This window comes from Callithrix jacchus, chromosome 3, assembly GCF_049354715.1.
Source record: "Callithrix jacchus isolate 240 chromosome 3, calJac240_pri, whole genome shotgun sequence".
Lineage (NCBI taxonomy): Eukaryota > Metazoa > Chordata > Mammalia > Primates > Cebidae > Callithrix > Callithrix jacchus.
In genome coordinates, this window is record NC_133504.1 from 89282026 (window position 1) to 89301709 (window position 19684).

At 40.0% G+C, this 19684-nt stretch overlaps 1 protein-coding gene and 1 pseudogene across 8 annotated transcripts in view; one reads left to right on the top strand and one right to left on the bottom strand.

Annotated features, from left to right (window-relative positions):
- Window positions 1-19684, top strand: part of LEF1 (lymphoid enhancer binding factor 1) — a 120535-nt gene that overhangs the window by 55875 nt on the left and 44976 nt on the right. The window lies entirely within an intron of this gene.
- Window positions 7701-9479, bottom strand: LOC100398916 (elongation factor 1-alpha 1 pseudogene; annotated as a pseudogene). Its single transcript, XR_013532998.1, has one exon. The product of XR_013532998.1 is annotated as an elongation factor 1-alpha 1 pseudogene (transcript).

The window sequence follows — 19684 nt, forward strand, 5'->3', positions numbered from 1 at the left end:
TGGTCTCGAACTCCTGACCTCAGGTGATCTCCCTGCCTTGGCCTCCCAAAGTGCTGAGATTACAGCCGTGAGCCACTGCACCGGCCTACCTCATTCTTTTTTCACTCTTTCTCCTCTGATTAAATAAGGTGAATGGGGATAAATGACGGTTAGAGCTGGAAATATATATAGTGGCTACAAAAGGTAAATAATCACTTTTTGCAAGCATCTCCTGTTTTTCCCTCCATTTCAGGCAGGAGTTGTGTGGCTTTCAAGATGGCTTGGTTGCTGGAAGGTGACTTAGCCTTCCAATACAGTGCATTGGCTGGGTCCCCAGGTGTACTCAGCAGGTGGTGCTTTCAAAGATTAGCTACAGGCCAATGTGCTGAGAATCAGAATAATAATACAGCTCTTGTGCAGTCATCACAGCGTTAGATATATTTAGGAAAAAAGCCAGTGGGAATGGAAGGAAGGCAGAGACTGTCACAACCACCTGGGCACATCTTACATTTCATGTGCCCTTTCAGGGGTTCTGTTTGCATTATTAACACAAATAATCCTTTCTTCCTTTTAGTCATGTGTTCTTTCATTTGTTGTATTATGGAAATATTGGGAATAGTTATTATTAGCACTATATTTTGCCTTGGAAGAACTTAAAAGTATTGATCCAATTTTACCCAATTGTTAGGTAATCCAGCATACAGAATGATCACCTTTCATCTAATTTAGTAAGTACTCATTTTCACTGAAATGCCATAAAATGAATTGTAACCCAGAGTCTGAACAGATACCAGAGATATTATGGTTCTAGGACCTACTCAAAGTTTGAAATAATGTGAAAGATTGCAGTGTACTTACTAAGCAGCTATGAAGGGCTTTGAATTCTGCATATTTAATTCTTACTACAACACTGTAAGATGTATACTATCATCTTTATTTTACAGTTGAGGAAACAGGTTAAGTCACTCAACAAGGGTGAGGGAAGGGAGCAGGGTCAAGGTCTGAGCCCAAGTCTGTCCGTCTTGTCACGCATTCCAGGAGGCCGGCATCGAGTGCTCATGCAGGGTGTGGGGCACAGACCAGCTGCTGTGATTTCCCTAGAGAAGTAGTGAGAGTAGGCTGGGCATGGAGGCTCACGCCTGTAATCTCAGCACTCTGGGAGGCTGAGATAGGTGGATCACCTGAGGTTAGGAGTTCGAGACCAGTCTGACCAACATGGAGAAGCCCCATCTCTACTAAAAACATAAAATTAGCCAGGCATGGTAGCACATGCCAGTAATCCCAGCTACTCGGGAGGCTGAGGCAGGAGAATCCATTGAACACGGGAGGCAGAGGTTGCAGTTAGCCAAGATTGTGTCATTGCACTCCAGCTTGGGCAAAAAGAATGAAACTGTCTCCAAAAAAAAAAAAAAAAAGAAAGAAAAGAAAAAGAAAGAGAGAGAGAGAGAGACAGAAGTGGTGTGGTGATAGCATTTTTAGGAGAGTAAAGAAAGAAAGAACATTGATGTGCCTGTCTCTTTCATTGTGTTGTTGTTGTTGTTGGTTTTTTTTTTTTTTTTTTTTTTTTTTTTTGCTTTAAAGTATCAGTACAAATTCAATCTCAAAAACAATTGCAGTCATCCTATTAGCAGCCGTCTAGGCAACAAACAGTAGTCTCACTAGGGACATATTGAGGCTCTTAAGTTGTAGAGATAGTAAATGCCCATAATGTATGTTTGAGAAAAATTCTGACTTCAGAGAAACAAGAGTAGTGAAAATTGTTAATTTTAGAAAGTGAAAACATGCTCCATAAGGAAATGATTTCTAATACTTAGTGACCCCTGCTGCTGTACTCAAAATAGTAGAGACAGAAAAATTTAACAATTAAGTATTGTTTGGAGAATGTTAATTTTCTGCCTGGAGAACTGTTTAGCCAACAATGCCACCTGCCTGTCTTCCACATCTCCCCTCCCACTGGAGGCTGCAGGCTCTTGCTGAAGGGAAGAACAGTTCTAATACAAATCTTCATTACTTTCCCTTTCACACCTTTCCCCCACTAGACTTTAAAAGTGATAATTGCTTGAAATACTGGGAGAAAGCAATTTGTATTGGTAAAGCTCTAATGAACTTCAAACGAATCTGTGTTCTCTAATGGTGACTTCTTTTTAATTATGGGGCTGGGCAGGTGTGTATTTTGTGGACCTGCTGCACCTGCCCCTACCCGAAAAGCCTCTCACCTCAGCCTGGGACACTTACTGATGGAAAATAACTTCTCTGGATTAAAAAAAAAAACTCTATGTATACAATAAGAGGCCATAGTTTAGAACCTGAGGGAACGCCTTAGTATTCAGAGCCCTGAATGTTTTGCTTTCTGTTTTCTAGATTAAAACTTATATTAGACGGGATCGGTAATATCTAGTGCTTAATTGATCCCCATTCTAAGCACTTCACATGTCTAGTTTTGTTTAACACTTACATAGTACTTGCTATGTGCCAGATGCTGTTATAAGTGGTTTGCAAATATTAATGCATGTCCTGCTCATACAGTCCTTCAAGGATGACCCTGTTCTTGATACCACTGTACAAATGAGGAAGCTAGGCACATGAAGATGGAGACTTGCCAAAGGTCATCCAGTTGGTAAGTGACAGAAGTGATATTCAAACCCAGGCAGCCTGTCTCTGGAGTTCATGCTTAATCGTCTTCCTTACTGGAAAACAACTTGTCCCTTTTTCATTTTTAGAGGCCTTTCTTGATGATTACAGCCTCCAGCAAGTCAACAGCATTTAGCTTCCATCTCTTAATAATTGAAACAAATTGAGCGCTGAGGAAGTGCTCAGGCTAAAACACTGAGACATAATAGTTGATGGCCTTACAAGGAATGGATTTCTCTTCTTTCCTCCAATTTAATTAGTTCTACACAGGTGCTAACTGAAATATGCCTAAAGATTGCAAGCCTACAGCAGATAAGTAGCTTCTAGCAGATTTAACAAATTACCCTTTGTCTGCCAAGCTCCTTTGTTACCAAAAGTACATCCCTAGGTAGAAATGTTAAGTTTTTACACATCGAAGTTTGCATGCTAAGCTGGGGACACTGGAGAGACCTACTGAATTTTATGCTTGGTCTGGATCCAATCCTGTATTCCTGGTTGCAGATACAGAATGAAATACACACAAGTCAACTCTAATTATTTGTACGATCTTCACTCCAGATCTTTTTAATGTAATTAAGAGGCTAAGAGTGTGAGGGAGGAGAGAGAAACTTGCAGCTCAACAGGAAGGGCTTGTTTGCTTGTTTTCTGTTTATTTTTTAACCTAATATTTAACTGCTGATCCTAACTCAGCGCATGTGTATCTTATAAATAAAGAAACTGAGAAGTTAGTGATTTGTATCGGTTTCATGAGTGATCCTGTTTACCACAGGGAAGAGATCTGGTAAGATGAACAAGCAGGATTCCAGACACTTGAGTGTTTCTCCTGACAGTGTGACTGCTCTTATTTTGATGGACATATCCCCAGTTCCAAGGCCACGGGACATCTCCCACATTTTAATATAATTTATTTTACACGTGCAGAAGCAGAACAGCAATCTTTATCCATGCCATGTTTTAATTTGGATAGAAAAATTCAAGTCCAGTAAAACATTATTAGTGCTGCACCTCTTAACCAGGTCAGGTTGCAAGGAGAAAGGGTATACTACGAGTGAGTCAAATCTAGAAGAAGCTGAAAGTAAGAAAGAGGCGCTATGACAAATTGATTGCAGATAAGATGCTAAACTAAGGCTTTTTAAAAATTACCAGCATAGTGTTAGGGCTTGTTACAAAACAGTCATCTCTTGCAAAGCACCTGAAGGTTGATGTGGAAAATCTGAGCAATTGGAAAGGAAACCTCAAAGTCAAAGCACACAATTAAAAGCCATGTGTCAAGGTTGAGGTCCTTTCCGACTATACACTTTCCAGAGTGATTGAATAGATGGTTGGGTCTCGTCGAAACTTCTATTTCTTTCTTGAATTAATGTGAAGACGAGCCTCACTTCTTAGCTTCCTTTGCTTTTTTCTATCCCTGCCCAGGAGACCTGTCCCTTTCTAGCCCGCTTTAGCCTGCTAGACCCTTTCAGAGTCTGTTTGACTGAATTGAATTATGAGAGCTGTGCTTTCTGGGGATCTCCTAGCTGTAAGCATCTAGAAGATCAGTATAAGCATCCTCATGTAGTAACTGTCCTTTTGAGTTATGTGCGTGTAGTAGGTTTTCTGTCTTTTATTGTTTTTCTTATCCATAACAGAGAAAATGGCAGTGAGAAGCAGCAGGTTGGGAGGGTGTGAAGAGTGAAATTAGACTGTTAGACTCCATGATAGTCAGAGGGCATAACATCCCATTTTACTTTCCTTCAGAAGAGCTAAAATGTTCTCAAAGAGTGACAAAAAGATGATAATTATTTCCTTCACAGCAGCATAGGGAGAAACTTTATGAAAAGCCAAAAAATTTACATGCATCTGAGTTCAGTGACTATCCAAAATAAATTTCAAAGTATACAACTTTTTTATTTTTACAAGACAGGTCATGTAGCACTATCATTTCCTTTTTAAAAAAATAAAATAAAGCCTTTTCTCTGATTGTAAGGATAATGCACAATATTCTAGAAAAAAATTTTGGAAAGCATAAGAGGTGAAAATTTTGTGTAGTCTCACAAGTTAACATTGTGGTTTACATTTCATGCAGATACTTCTGGTCTTTTTTTTTTCTTTGTAGACTTTATACGAATTTCATATTTTTCCCAGAAGTCAGGCAGCTAAATCTGTGTGATCTTTACAAGAAAAAAAAAAAAAACACCTTTCTCTCTCTGTGCTCATAAATGCTATCATGTTTGCCTGCAAAGGTCATTGACCTCAGCTCTTCTTCCGAGGCATGAGTCCATACATTTGTGCAGAATAAAAACGATAAAAGTCATAATGAGGGGCAGAGAGAGTGGACTGTTTAAAGGCTCAGTCCTTTCAACTAAGATCAATGAGTCTTTTTATCTTAAGAGGCATGTGAGATGTGGGGTTTTTTTGTATTTTCCAATCATGCACAAGTGACCAGCCAGCTGTTGGACTCTGGGTGACAATGCTTGTGTCTGACCTGCTGTCTGATTTCTTCTCATTCCTCTGTCACTATCCATTTTTCAACCTGTCTACCACCTCCAGTCATATGGATTTCCTCTATGCACTCATAGAAAAGGAATGTAAATATGTATAAACTACCCTTCATTGGTGAGTGTTTTTAGATGACCATGTAATGTCACTTGTTCTTGCATATTTTTGACCAACTTGACTGGGTTTTGGAAAAATAATTTGTATTTCTTCCACTGATCTTTGCAACTCATTCATGACAGGTAGTCTTCTGGAGCTACAAGATAGCTTATAAACAGAAGTTGAGCCTTAGAGTCTGGAGCTGGCTCTACTACTTTGCAGCCCAGTGACCTCATACAAGTCACTTTGTAACTTTTTTAAAAAAATTATCATACTTTAAGTTCTGGGTTACATGGGCAGAACATGCAGGTTTGTTACATAGATATTCACATGCCTTAGTGGTTTGCTGCATCCATCTACCCATCCCCCCATCTTTATAACTTTTGTTGCATGAAACCACAACAACAAAAGTACCCTAATCAGTACATCAGTATACCATATTGTTGCTGACTTGCTTCCACTGGACGTAGAAAATGGAGCCCATCATCTTTCCTCATTCTGCCTGCCTTCCCTATCCTAGTCCATAAAGGCAGCCTCAGGCTTGAAAACCTGGAAGCCTCTTCCTCCTGGCCTTTCCCCTTCACCCAGCACACCCAAGCTTTCACTGTCTTCTTCCCATCCTTTTTACCTCCTGTCTGGACTTTCGTCTCCTAATGGCTGGTTTTTCTTAACAATTCACATTATAGGTGTTTGCATATAGGTCTTACGTCCTTGAGTAGATACTAAGTTCCTTGGGAATAGTGATGAGATTTTACTTATCTTTGCCTCCTTGACATGTTTCCTTGGGATAGCACCTTAACATGGTAGGCGTTCACTTAAGTGCTTATTGGGTTGGATAGATGAATGTAATTGATGGAACCATTGATCTCACTGAAGCACATCTGGAGTCACCTCTGGAAATTTGTTTGGTAGTAGCTTGGTGTCCCAGGTGGGGCACTGGATGTGAAGTGGCAACATTTGGAGCTCAACTGCAGACCCAGCTGCCTGATTTCTCCGAATATCACTGACGGAAGGTAATCAGAATTTATTGAACCCTCAGGCTCCTTCAGCTCTGGAATTCTACATTAATAAACTGCTTTGCACTTGATCACTTTGAAGTGACAGTTTTTCCCCTTTCTTTATAAGGTAAATGAATATTTCATCTCAAGCCCAGGAGTCACTTTGCACGTATCCTGTGATGGAAGGCTAATGAAAGCTTTGATAGAGACCTTAAATTGGGAGAGATGGGATCATATCCATTGCTCTATCATAAGAATTTCACCAGTGCTATAGAGAAATGAGATAAAAGACTTAAAATTCTCATTCATATCTGCATGATTTGAAACATTATTGAAGTCAGTTTTGAAAACACTTAGGAAAATGGAGAACTGTGAGGTAAAAACAAGTTTTGAAATTCTTAATGGCTTTTAACCTTTTCATTAAAACTCTAGGAGACTACAAGAGTAGATATTAAAAGTGGATTCAGGCTGAGCATGGTGGCTCACACCTGTAATTCCATCACTTTGGGAGGCTAAGATGGGAGATCACCTGAGGTCAGGAGTTCGAGACCAGGCCAGCCAGCATAGTGAAACCCCGCCTCTAGTAAAAATACAAAAATTAACCAGGCATGGTGGCGTGTGCCTGTAATCCCAGCTACTCAGGAGGCAGAGGCAGGAGAATCACTTGAACCGGGGAGGCAGAGGTTGCAGTGAGCTGAGATTGTGCCACTGCACTCCCGCCCGGTGACAGAGCAAGATTACGTCTCACACACAAAAAAAGTGGATTCTTTGTGCAGTTCTGAGTTTAAAAAAACAGTGTTTTTAAATGTAGGAAAAACATAAACCCGTAGTATTACGCTCTGAGGGTTAAATATGTATAGCTTCCAGGTTATCGATGAAGACTATAGACTGGGCCTGGTGACAGAGACCTTTGCTCGTGCCTGTGATTTTAGAGTCTGCAAGGCACATTCTCTTCAGCTCTGTGTCACATACCTGTCTCCACCTGGCAGCTGAGAACAAGCCTAGAAGACAGTGCCAGTTCTCAGGAGGCTTGCACACTCCCTAATTGTCCTCTGGCAGTTTGGAGGATACCTGAAAAGGCATACTTCCAGCTCACAGCTGTCAGTTCATAGTCATGCCCACAGAGAGTCAGATTGATGCCATTTATGGAACTCCAGAGAAAGCCGTGGAAGGGGAGGGGCAAGGAAGACTAATAACAGCCCTTTTGCCATCATGGGGAGATAGGCCCAGGGAATGGGGTGGGGAGTGGGAAGGAGCATTCCTAGGTATGTCCTTCATATGATAGTTTGGATGTCATCTATTTGCCTAAACATACACAGTATGTCATACTTTTGCTGTGGGTTGTACATTGGTTATATAGAATCCCAATTTTAGCTTGCTGGGATTCCCCTGTCATCACTACATGTGAAATTACAATATTCAGAGGTATAATATGTATACATGGTAAAATTTCATTTGGGTTTGCCTTCTGTATAAAGTAAAATTAGCCTTCAGTTAGTCCAAATCAGTTGTTGTGCCTTTGGTTTTTTTTTTTTTTTTTTTTTTTTGTCTCATTAAACTTTTTTAATGGGTCTCAAAATTCTGTGACAAATTTTTGGTCAAGATGTTTCCATTAAAAAGTACTGATTTTAAAAACTAATAACTTAAAACTGTCACACGCAAAAAAGAAAACCAAAGTGGTCCACAAAACATTCTCCTTTCCTCCTGAAGGTTTTACGATGCATTGTTATCATTAACCAGTCTTTTACTACTAAACTTAAATGGCCAATTGAAACAAACAGTTCTGAGACCGTTCTTCCTCCACCACTGATTAAGACTGAGGTGGCAGGCACTAGGGATAATATTCATTTAGCCTTCTGAGCTTTCTGGGCAGACTTGGTGACCTTGCCAGCTCCAGCAGCCTTCTTGTCCACTGCTTTGATGACACCCACGGCAACTGTCTGTCTCATATCACGAACAGCAAAGCGACCGAGAGGTGAGTAGTCTGAAAAGCTCTCAACACACATGGGCTTTCCAGGAACCATATCAACGATGGCAGCATCATCAGACTTCAAGAACTTACGGCCATCTTCCAGCTTTTTACCAGAACAGCGATCAATCTTTTCCTTCAGCTCAGCAAACTTGCATGCAATATGAGCCGTGTGGCAATCCAGTACAGGGGCATAGCCAGCACTGATTTGGCCTGGATGGTTCAGGATAATCACCTGAGCAGTGAAGCCAGCTGCTTCCATTGGTGGGTCGTTCTTGCTGTCACCAGCAACGTTGCCACGACGAACATCCTTGACAGACACATTCTTGACATTGAAGCCCACATTGTCCCCAGGAAGAGCTTCACTCAAAGCTTCATGGTGCATTTCAACAGATTTCACTTCAGTTGTAACGTTGACTGGAGCAAAGGTGACCACCATACCAGGTTTGAGAACACCAGTCTCCACTCGACCAATAGGAACAGTACCAATACCACCAATTTTATAGACATCCTGGAGAGGCAGACACAAGGGCTTGTCAGTTGGACGAGTTGGTGGTAGGATGCAGTCCAGAGCCTCAAGCAGTGTAGTCCCGCTGGCATTGCCATCCTTACGGGTGACTTTCCAACCCTTGAACCAAGGCATGTTAGCACTTGGCTCCAGCATGTTGTCACCATTCCAACCAGAAATTGGCACAAATGCTACTGTGTCGGGGTTGTAGCCAATTTTCTTAATGTAAGTGCTGACTTCCTTAATGATTTCCTCATATCTCTTCTGGCTGTAGGGTGGCTCAGTGGAATCCATTTTGTTAACACCAACAATTAGTTGTTTCACACCTAGTGTGTAAGCCAGGAGGGCATGCTCTCGGGTTTGCCCGTTCTTGGAGATACCAGCTTCGAATTCACGAACACCAGCAGTGACAATCAGGACAGCACAGTCAGCCTGAGATGTCCCTGTAATCATGTTTTTGATGAAGTCTCTATGTCCTGGGGCATCAATGATAGTCACGTAGTACTTGCTGGTCTCGAATTTCCACAAGGAGATATCAATGGTGATACCTCGTTCACGCTCGGCTTTCAGTTTATCCAAGACCCAGGCATACTTGAAGGAGCCCTTTCCCATCTCAGCAGCCTCCTTCTCAAATTTTTCAATGGTTCTTTTGTCAATGCCACCGCATTTGTAGATTAGATGGCCAGTAGTGGTGGACTTGCCCGAATCTACATGTCCAATGACGACAATGTTGATATGAGTCTTTTCCTTTCCCATTTTGGCTTTTAGGGGTAGTTTTCACGACACCTATGTTCCGGCGGCAAACCCGTTGCGAAAAAGCGCCTTTGGTTTTTTTTTTAAATTGGGATATAATTCACACAACTTGTAATTCACCCTGAAATGTGTACAGTTCAGTGGTTGTTAGCATATTCACTGTGCTGTACAAGTATCACCACTGTCTAATTCTATCATTCTAAATAGAAACCTGGTATGAGGGTCTCTAAATTGAGAATGTTAGCAGTCATTCTCAATTACTCCCTCCACTTAGCCTCTACTTTGTTACTATGGCTTTGCCCAGTCTGGACATTTCACATACATGGAATTACATAGTATGTGGCCTTTTTGTTTATTCACTTAACAAAATGTTTTCGGAGTTCATTCCATTGAATGTCAGTACTTTGTTCTTTTTCATGGATGAATAATATTCCATTGTATGTGTATATACCACAGTTTGTTTATCCATTCATGGTTGATGGACATTTTGAGTTTTTAACGTTGTTAAGAACATTTGTGTACATGTATTTGTGTGAATATAAGATTTCAGTTCTCTCAGGTAGGAGGAGTGGAATCACTGGGTTATTCTGTGTTTACCTTTTTGAGAAACTGCAAAACTGTTTTCTGTTTCTTTTGGACATCTTTAAACCTCAGAACATCAACTACTTAGAATTTTTTTAAGAGGGAGAGGGCGTTAAATTAACACATTTGGTTAGAGAAAACACAACTGAAATAGTAGTAAGAGAAGGAAAAATTCAGGTTGTGTGAAGCAAAAGAAAACGTTATTTACATTGACTCATAGTATCTCCACATTCACACACTGAAATGATTAAATAGAGTGGGTGGAGAAAATGAATTCCCAAATTTTTTTTTAATAGACATATCCAAATTCTGGTGAAAAAAGTTGTAATTATTGTCAAGAATTAGCTCTAACAAGGTAGAGAAGATATCCTGAGCATTGCTAGTTAGCTGAAGGAATTGAGAATGTGAAGACATTACCATTATTAGCATAAAATGGAAAATTAAGGGGAAGGTGAAAAACATGGGCACATAAATTCATTCCTTAAAATGGATGCTTCTTTGTTCTAGGGACAGGAAGTTTCTGAATATGCAGGAGTAGCTTACATTCTTTCTTGACATCCCATTCATCAGCTTGTCCTGGGAATCACAAGGCTGGTGAATAATTTATTGATTGATTGTAGTATTCATTAGCACGTTCACGTGATATTGCATAACCATTTCCAAATCATAAACACAGATGATGACAGCATTTTAGGAGGAAGGAAAAGGTTTCATGATGATTCTTTGTTGTTTGGCTGGGCATGTTTGCAGCTTTAAATTGCCTCTGGGGCCTCGTGGCTCACTCTAGGCCAGCTTTTGAGACCCATGTAGTGACAGGAGCTGCGTGCTCCTAGAGAACCAGAAAATGGACTGCATCATGGTTTGGTGAAAGAAAACAGGATTGAGTTCTACTTTTCTACTTACTGTGTACTTTTGGACTTTTCTGAGATTTCTTGTTCTTCTCTGAAACATGGGATATTTATTAATACCTTCCTCACAGGGTGATAGTGAGATCCAAATGAGATAAGGATCATGGAAGCACTTTGTAGACTAATGTAAATTTGACAGTTTTCATTATTGTTTAGTTCTAGCTTTCTTCCTCAAGACATCACCCTTTTGTTGGAGGAGCTTATTCATAGCTATAACACACTGCCAAAGACGTGTCCTCTTTGAAATAAAGTACTTACTGAAGACCCAAAATCCAGACCAGTGGAATAAGGCAGGACTCGGATTCCACAATTGCTGTGTGTAAGACCCTAGTTCTATAATCATATAAGGCATAGAACTTAGAACCACTGTATCAGCTGGAGACTTTGGACTGATTTTATGCAGCTAACTCTAGGTGCCTGCCACCTCCTTCCCTTCTTCTGAGATTGAGAAATGCCACTTTCCTCATCACAGACTTGCCCAACTGAGTTTGTCTATGGAAGTTAATTTAGTGGTAGAGATTCAATGCCGGTCACGGTCACAGGAGTACAGAGTGGTGCCTTTGCTGAAGAAAGGGCATAGCCCTTTGTGGAATTTTGGCAGGATGTCCCCCTCTCATCTGTATGTTCTATCCCTAGGTTGTAATGATTAGCACAACCTTATAGATTGATGCACCAAAAGAAATCAGGTTAATAATAACTTTAATGACAATTCAAGTAACATAATGACAACATTCTCCTGCTCTCTGCCTTAAATCTGTTCTGTAAGCTTTATTAATGTTCCCTCAAATTATCATTGATGTTCTTTCATATTCCCAGCGCATGCTGCCAGTAAACCAGTGACCACCATCAGCAGTGTGGCATTGACCCATCTTAAAACTGATTCTTAAAATGTTCAGTAAATAAGCCCCCTTTTTTTTTGAGACAGAGTTTCACTCTGGTTGCCCAGGCTGGAGTGCAGTGGCACGATCTCAGCTCACTGCAACCTCTGCCTCCCAGGTTTAAGTGATTCTCCTGCCTCAGCCTCCCTTAGTAGCTGGGATTACAGGCACATGCCACCACGCCTAGCTAATTTTGTATATTTAACAGAGACAGGTTTGTCCATGTTGGTGAGGCTGGTCTCAGACTCCTGACCTCAGGTGATTCACCTGCCTTGGCCTCCACATGAAGTTCTTACTTTTGCTTTCCTGACTTTTTTTTTCCATAGCTGCTTTTAACCATAGTGTCGGATCTACAAAATACTAGAGCGTTGAAATTCAAAGCTTTAGAACCCATAAGATCACGGGGTCACTGGAACAGGAAAGGGCATCAAAGATAATTATTCCCATACTTTATCATTTGTTGGTAGCAGGAATCCAATGCTCATATCTTATCATTTCTTGATAGCAGGAATCTGATACTCATGGGTCACAAACTCCAAGCTGTTGTACACAGGGTCGTGCCTACCCACTCCTCTCCCTTGTGTTTACCATTCTTGCTACCAGCAAGAGTAGACTGTCTTGAGAACATTCTTCAATATGCCCTAAATTATTTTTACTTTTTTACACATTAACCATGGTTTTCAGGAATCCCTAAGCTGATTTTCATATTCTCTAGAAAGAATTTGTTTCTTGAGTGAACCTGCTGCAAAGGCAAAAGTGCCTCATCTTTCTCTGTTTTAATACCGTATTTAGCCCAATGTCAGCTTCTGTGCATTTGGCCCGGACAACTGCTCTCTGATATACTGCCTCATGTCGAAAGCTGCATTAGTTCTTCTTTAATGCACTTGTGAAATAGTCTCAATTATTTGCTTTTTTGTGTAAAATTTGTTTCTTACGATAACTTTCTAAAATAATCACATAAAGTGTTTTATATTATGCTTTATATTGACTATTTCCTTGAGAAGTAAAAAAAAAAAGAAAATGCCTGTGAATCTTCGACACATCTCTTCTCATTGCTGTGCAGTAGAGTTCCTCCTTCTATCCAGTGACTCAAACCCAATGCTGTTTAGGCCTGAGGCAAGGAACCAGAGTAATTAGGGACCAATGCCTGCTTGTCCCTCCCGTGTTAGCAGGAAGTGGGTCATGAAGCAGGTCACCCTAGATCATGTTAAATGACGACCTTTGAAATTTTTCATTCTGAAATGGTTTCAGACAAAGATCAAGATTATGAACCTGTTGTTTGTCAAAGAGAAATAAAAGAGTTTTTCACCTAGTAATTTAGGAAGAGATTCAGTGTTCGCCAGTGGGGTGCTGTTATATGTGAAACAATTGGCTCAAGGGAGAGGGGAGTTTTCACATTTGCCAATTTCCATGGTGTAAATAATCCTACCATGACCAATTTCAGGCTGCCAACATGATAATAACAGGATCTCAAAATTCCTGAAAATTTAGCAATCAGGTGTCTACGCTAGAACAAGTTGGCTCATGCACACTACTGTAAATTCAGGGCAGTGTAGATCGCTCTTGTGAAAGATCTGTAGATTAGGGATTCAGAATCTGTCTTGAGTTTTTCAGCATGTTCTCCTAAAAGAGATGGAAATGAAAATAAAATTCAGGAGGCAAATTTTCTATTTTTAATACATGGTACAAAATGGAGTTTATCTTTGATTTTATATTCACACAAGTGCCCTTTTTCACTAGCAGAGAATAGCTAATATTGTCTTTGCTACTACAGTTTTCTATGAGCTATAGACTATTTCCTTTTTATAATTTATTAATAGAATTGAAAATCTTTTAAAAGGTCTTGAGATTTTGCTTCCTCTTTTTTTGAAACAAATGTTTTCAGGGGAAATATTCTTTTCTGGCTTGACTTACTTGGGAGCTTTAAGATGAAGCAAAATTACACAGAACCCAGTTTACATAATCTGCTTTCTTTCTCATTTAGGTTTCCAGACTGAATTTCCAACTCATTTCAGGTTTTGTTTTTAAGTCTAGAACAAAAGGTTCTGTTTTTCTTGACTCATATAAGTATATCCTATGAATGGTGTTGTCTGCAGCGTCATTTTTCACTCAAGATAAGCTCTACTTTTTCTTCGTAGATAATGTGCTATGGTGTGAAATGGAAAAGATGGTTACCTGTCAAGGAATGAGTTTATTAGTAACCTGCAATGAATCTGAAAATGTGTAGTAGGCATTTATAAAAGCTATCTCAGTTGACTGGCAAGTTGAACAAGTTAATGTAACTTCTGGGAGACACAACATTTATTCATAAGGATCATTCTACCCTGTAAAAGAGTGATACCTTTTAGTAATTTTTTTACATGATAAAATGAAATGTTATAGTTCTATATTAGTTGGCATATAAATACTTGGTTTTAAATATATTGACTTGTCCTCAGTATGAGATATTGAAATCCAGTGTTAAATTGCCAGCTCTGCCACTTACCTTCTCTGATTTTCCATTTTTTTTACCCATAAATTTTCTTTTCCATAAAAGGAACCTTTGTTTACAACATGTCAATTTTTTGTTTAAGTCAAATTTGAGTACAAGAGAGAAAGGGGGCTATTCCATCTACAGATGTTTAAACTGTAAGCAGAACTGCCTGATAGAAATATAATGCAGATCACAAATGCAAGTCATATATGTAATTTTAGGTTTTCTTCAGCTATGTCAAAGAGTAAAGACAGGTAAAATTAATTTTAGTAATGAATTTATTGAACATAATATGTCAGCAATGTTATTTGAACATGTAATCAATGTAAACATATTGAGATAGTTTACATTTTTCTTTTCACACAAAGTATTTGAATTCTAGTATGTTATTCTTATGGCATGTCTCAGCTTGGACTAGCCACCTTTCCAGGGCTTGACCAAATGCCTAATGGCTACCATATTGGACAGCACAATCCTACAAAATTAATGCTAATCTTACAGTGTAAATATCAAATTTGTATGTTTATAGAAAATGATTTAAGTTCCCCAATAACTTTAGCTCTCAATTAATTATACTTTTAGTCCCAATCTTACTGATAGTAGCTGAACCAATTCCCCCTTCGATTTCTGAAAGACTTTTCAGAAGTTCTGTAGGAAAATGAGTACCCCTATAGACATAAATGTTGCTTTTTCACTTATTAAAACACCCCATTTTAAGCAGAGAATACTGCATACATATGGAACTTATTAAAATCAGAGAAGGTTCAATGGGACAAAATTGTACACATAAGCATTTCTGTTACTGTTCTGTAAATCTTTCATACATAATCTTTTAAAAATCAGTTTTATTTAAACTAAAATAAGGCAAATGCTTCTCATAGATAGATATTTAAATGTGAAACCTTATATATGGAATAAATAGATTTAAGTCTGTTGGCTTCTCCCCTATGGCATTTTGCACCATCCATTTGTAATCTGAACATATAAACAGATCATCTGTACTTCACATCTGGGTAGCTGTGGGACTTCTCTAACCTCAACCTTGTGCAGGCTCCAGCCTGCCTACCCCCTCTACCCCGCCAGGGGAGATCTAGAGTCCATCCCTCAGGCCCCAACCATTCTTCCTTTCCTGCTGGACATTCTGAGTGCCAAGGAGAGCTCGTCCACCTTCTAAACTGGGTAGTAGAGAGGTGTGGCTGTGGTGGCAGTTGGAAGTCCCTCCCTCTGAATATGCCATCCCTGGGCAGTGGAGGCAGAAAGCCTTTTTAACCAACGTGTCCCCAAACCAGCACCAGAAAACCTTGTTGGATCTATTCAACAAGATGGCTGAATGAGGTTCTGAGGAAACCTTTCTGGAATTTGTCCCCCTCCCCTCCACCAACTCGCCCCAAACACCGTCTTCCCTCTCTGGTTCTGGAGTCCCTTCGGTTGCCTCATGCTGCCTCTGGTCCAAGCTCTCTGCATGGTAGACAAAGAAAGCTCTTGCCCTGACATCTCACTTACCTTCATTGATTTGTGTACCTTCCATTATTTTCCACTGACCTGCACAAATACTACTTTGACCAAACTGACTATACTTCAGCTTATTAATCACAACAAGTTATTATGCAGATTGAATTGGTAAAATACTTCTCTCAGAATAAGGCAACAGTTTTAAAAAATTTTCTAAGCTTTAATTATTATGGGTACATAATAGATATGTATATTTATGGGGTACATGTGATGTTTTGATACAAGATGTAATCACGTCAGGGTAATGGGGGTATCCATTGCCACAAGCATCTATCATTTTATTGTGTTAGGAACATTCCAATTCTACTGTTAGTTATTTTTAAAATTACGATAAATTATTGTTGGTTCTAGTCACCCTGTAGTGCTGTCAAAACTAGATCTTATTCTAAATATATATTTGCACTTATTAACCATCCCCATGCCCCTCATCCCCAATTCCAAGCCACTTGTAACCATCATTCTACTCTGTGTCTCCATGAGTTTAATTATATTAATTTTTAGCTCCCACAAATAAGTGAGAACATGTGATTTTTTTTTGTGTGTGCCTGGCTTATTTCACATAACATAATGTCATCCAGCTCCATCCATGTTGCAAATGCAAAGATATTATTCGATTTTGTGGCCAAATAATATTCCATTGTGTATATACCACATTTTCTCTATTCATTCACCCATTAATGGATGGTAAGGTTGATTCCAAATGTTAGCTATTGTGAATAGTGCTGCAGTAGACATGGGAATGTGAATAGCTCTTTGACAGACTGATTTCCTTTCTTTTGAGTATACCTCGCAGTGGGATTACTAGATAATAAGGTAGTACTGTTTTTAGTTTTTTGAGGCAACTCCACACTGTTCTCCATAGTCGTCATATTAATTTACATTTCCATGAGCAGTGTATGAGGGCTGTCTTTTCTTTACACCCACGCCACCATTCGTTATTACCCATCTTTTGGATAAAAGCCATTTTAACTGGGGTGAGATGATGTCTCATTATTTTGATTTGCATTTCTCTGATGATTAATGATGTTGAGTACCTTTTCTTATGCCTGTTTGCCATTTGTGCGTCTTCTTTTGAGAAATGTCTATTCAGATCATTTGCCCATTTTACAATGGGACTATTTCACTTTTTCCTATTGAGTTGTTTGAGTACTTTGTATATTCTAGTTATTAATCCCTTGTCAGATGGGGAGTTTGCAGACATTTTCCCCCATGCTGTGGGTTGTCTCTTCACATTGTTGACTATTCCCTTTGCTCTCCAGGAGCTTTATAACTTAATGTGATCCCATTTGTCCGTTTGCTTTGTAAGGCAGCAGGTTTCCATCTAGGGATCCTGGACCACTTCTTCCCCTGCCCTCCCCTGTGCATACTGCAACTCCCCTGCCCCAGTCCATTGATGCGTGATTGTATTTGTTTATGAAAACATTGATACACACCTTTCATCTTATTTTCATGTTTGTGATCCAAAAAGGATGAATCACTGGACTCTTGCTCTGCCCATGTCCTTCCACTGGAAAGTTTTCCATATCCCATAGAATCCCTGCACTGCTGCTGCTGCTGCTGTTGCTGTCCCTCCCCTTCCCCCTCCCCCTCCTCCTCCCCCTCTTCCCCTCCTCTTCCTCTTGCCTCCTTAGAATCTGGCGGTCCTTTCTTTTACTTTTGCCCCATCCCTTTATTTGACCTCTTAATTAACCACTTTAATGCCTTACTTATACTATTTTACCACTAAATAGTGTAAGTAAGTAAATTTCAAATATTTTAATTTTGGGGGGGCTTGTTTATCTTGAATGTCTCTAGTTCCTTCTCTTAATTTACAAAGTATTTTCTTCAACATGAAAAATTAATGGAATACTTAGATGATTGGGGTGTGGTGAGGGTGTTGTGAAATCAATCAGATAATAGGATGTTGCAACTTTGCATAATTAGATGTCATTTTCCATTTACCCTGATTTTTCTTCAACCTCTAACCTTAACCCAAGTCTCTCTGTTTTCAGGCTCCAGTTACTGAAAATAGTGCATCTCCCTTTGTCTCCCAGAATGAATTATTCTCAGAGCCTCGTTTCCTTCTCTGTAAAAGAGAAATCTTAATACGTAACTTAGCAGTGGCTTTAAGATTAAATGATGTAGTGTTTGTAATTCATCACCTTACAGAGAACATGGAGAATAGTGGGTTTTCCATGCTTTTTAAAAGACAGCCCTTCCAGCATTCTATTTGTAGTCTGATTGATGCTGGGTGATATCAATCTTCTCCAAGTGGTCCACTGTTCCTGTCTAGATGCTTCATTACAGTTGAGCCACAGCAGGCCATATGCACTTGGTCGGGTGGTTTGGAACAGAGAATAAGAGAGCAGCTGAGCACCAAGCAGTGTGGGACAGGAACAGGAGGGACTTTTCTATCAAACAAATGCCAGCACAGATCCTCTCTCCACTAATTATTACTTAGCTCTGTGTTCAAAAAGACTCAGCCTTCTCATCTATAAATATGGAGGTAATAATACCCACTTACATGGATAAGTGCCAGAGTATATAAAAGCACTACTGTAATGACTGGTACTTACTAAGTGTGCAACCCATGTTAATTCCTTTCCCTGTGATATGTTCCTTTCCCTCTTAAGAAAACATTTCAGTTGTCTGATTATGGTGCAGGTCTCTAGACCATCCCTTTCCCTCCAGAGTTGAGCTCATGGATTGTTTGAATCTTAAGTGCCTAGGGCCTCATTCTTACCTGAAAAATGCAGCTGCATCACCACCCGTAGGAGTCTTAGATTTGAAAGCCACATTAGACCTGAAGCAGGTGTTTGGCTTTGGTGGATCTTAGGAAATATTTCCAGTACCTTACTTCTGAGGTCTAGATGCAAGAATCAATGTATCCTTTTGAAGTCAATCTGCCTCTCTTTCTGGAAGGCTTGAGAAGTTCAGATTCTCAGAAAAGGAGGGGAAGGCGAATATGAAGTTACATGGCTTTATCTCACGAGTACCAGACTTCTTAAGGATTTAATGAAAAGCAAAAATACCACCATAACAATAGAGGCCAGATGAAATTCCTCATCTCAGTAAGTTGATGAAGTGTTCGAATTCTCCTGGATTCAGTTATTACCAGAAGATTATTGATTAAATAAATGCACACCCAGTTGAAACTCGAGGCCTTTATGCACAGCCAGATCCCGCCCTTTGGGGTTAGTTGAGTTAGAACCTGGAGATGTGGAGAATGAGGACCAGCTACCGGGCAAGCAGGTTTCTCCCCCAGTTACTCCTCTTACCAGTAGGCCCCAGGCCTTAGCCAGTAGGCAGTTGAACCACCTTTTTAGTTCTTCCCAGAACCACATCCTCAGAGGCTAACAGCTTTCATGACACCTTCAATTCCTGCCAGTGGTGAGTGGGTCATTTCTGGGAATGCTGCTTTGAGGGTGGCTCTCAGGATCCGTAAGTGGCACCCACTTTGTGTCCACAGGAGTTATGGGTTTTATTGGCTGTGATGCCAAAGAGGTCCTTACCTGAAGGGACCAGCCTGGGTGGCAGCCAACAAAGCTTCCTTGGAATGTGTTCTAGTCTTGGAGAGAAAGGCTGTAGTTGAGTCTCTGTAGTACTAACCACTTCTGCTGAGGTGCTTCTTTGTCTGAGGTGATTCCTGTGCCTGGGACAGAGACCACACAGCCATTTCATAGATGTCACATGCTGTCAGGTGTGGCTCAGATGAACATCCCAGTGTTCAAGATTTTATGAACTTGGCTTTCAGGAAGGCCACATGGTGTATGGGGTAATGAGCTTGGCCTCTAGAGCCAGACTTCTGCCTTTGAATCCTGGCTTGCTGCTTGCTAGGGCACATACCCTTCAAGAATATTTTCTTCTCCATGCCTCTTTTCTCATCTGTAAAATGGGGATAATCATAATACCTGTCTCAAAGCTGTTGTGAGGTTAAAAT